Source organism: Sciurus carolinensis, chromosome 9, assembly GCF_902686445.1.
Source record: "Sciurus carolinensis chromosome 9, mSciCar1.2, whole genome shotgun sequence".
Taxonomy (NCBI): domain Eukaryota; kingdom Metazoa; phylum Chordata; class Mammalia; order Rodentia; family Sciuridae; genus Sciurus; species Sciurus carolinensis.
The window spans coordinates 66,603,784-66,605,324 of NC_062221.1; the positions used below are offsets into that span (position 1 = coordinate 66,603,784).

Sequence of the window (1,541 nt, forward strand, 5' to 3'; positions counted from 1 at the left end):
ATATCCATACAACAGACTGTTACTCAGCATTAAATAGGAACTAAATCGTGATGCATGCTACAGGGATGATCCTGAACAATATTTATGGGTATTCAGGCTGGGCAGGATTCCAGATAATGCCTGGTTCCTCTCAGGTCCTTTCAGCTTCACAGGAGTGAATTGATCCAGGAGTTGAAGAGGGCTCCAAAGGTGGGAAGTGAAGTCAGCGCCTCAGTTGCTGATCTGTGTATGTTTTGTGCCCAACTGTTTTATAACCCATAAAAACAGATGAAGATTTCTCTGCATTTTAGCATTGCTTTTTCTACTCTAGTTGGCTTTTGAATGAGGATGACAATGGAAGAGATGAAGAATGAAGCTGAGACCACTTCTATGGTTTCTGTGCCCCTCTATGCAGTGATGTATCCTGTGTTCAATGAGCTAGAGTAAATTTGTCTGCAACTCAGACACTGAGAGCCACTTTCATTAAGGCTGAAAAAGAAAATCCAGGTCTCACACAAGACATGACTATGAAAATTTTAGAGGAAAAAAATGTAGAAGTTAACTTCACAGAGTTCTTTCTTCGAATGCAGCTGATGAGGTAGAAGAGTATATGATTGAATAATCAGAACCAGAATTCCAGGACCTAAATGAAAAGGCAGGAGCACTTAAAGAGATTCTCAGTATGATCCCTGAGAGATCAATGACAGAATGAGGTTTCTGTGAACAATCAACGATATAGCTAGTGCAATAAAAGAATTTCTTGATAGTAAATAATGTCTTCAAGAAATATCAATACCAGAACCGCAGGGCACTCGAACACCAAAAGAAAGAATTTGTAAAGTACTCCAAAAGTTTTAGTGATACTCTGAAAACATCATTAAAAGATGGCAAGGCAATAAATGTGTTCATAAGTGCCAACCAACTAATTCATCAAACTAACTTGATACTTCAGACCTTCAAAACTGTGGCCTGAAAGTTGGATATGTTAAGAGATGTAATTCTCAGTGGCAGTCTTGAACTGCCTTTATCTGTAAATTTTAAAGTTTGACTGTATAAATTATCAGTCCCTCCTGAAGGGAGGATGTTGAATGGGATTGATGCCATCTTACACCATATTTTGTAAAATGTAGCTTAATCATAACCTCACACTGAAGATTTTGCATCACTTTTGCTATTATCATTCTTTTAAGAATTATAAGCCAAAAAAATTTACGTCTTAATGGATCATTATATAACATTCCTTAAAAGAATTGTAAATATTGGTGTTTGATTCTGACATTTTTAACTTGAAAGTGATATGCTGCATGATAATGTATTTAACAATATTTGGTGGCAAATATTCAATAAATAGTTTACATCTGTTAAAAAAAGAATATTTATGGTAAGTGAAAGAATTCAGACACAATAACTACATATTATATGATCCATTTATATGAAATATTAAAGAAAAGGAACTCTGCATAGAAAGCAGATTAGTGGTAGCCTGAAGCTGGAGGTAAGGAATAAGAATTGACTGCAAATGGGTATGAGAGATACTTTGGGGGCCATAGAAACACTCTAAA

At 35.6% G+C, this 1,541-nt stretch overlaps 1 pseudogene; it reads left to right on the plus strand.

The window, feature by feature from the left end:
- Nucleotides 1-321: 321 nt before the first annotated feature.
- LOC124993285 (programmed cell death protein 10-like) lies at nucleotides 322-1,011 on the plus strand (annotated as a pseudogene).
- The last annotated feature ends 530 nt before the right edge of the window (nucleotides 1,012-1,541 follow it).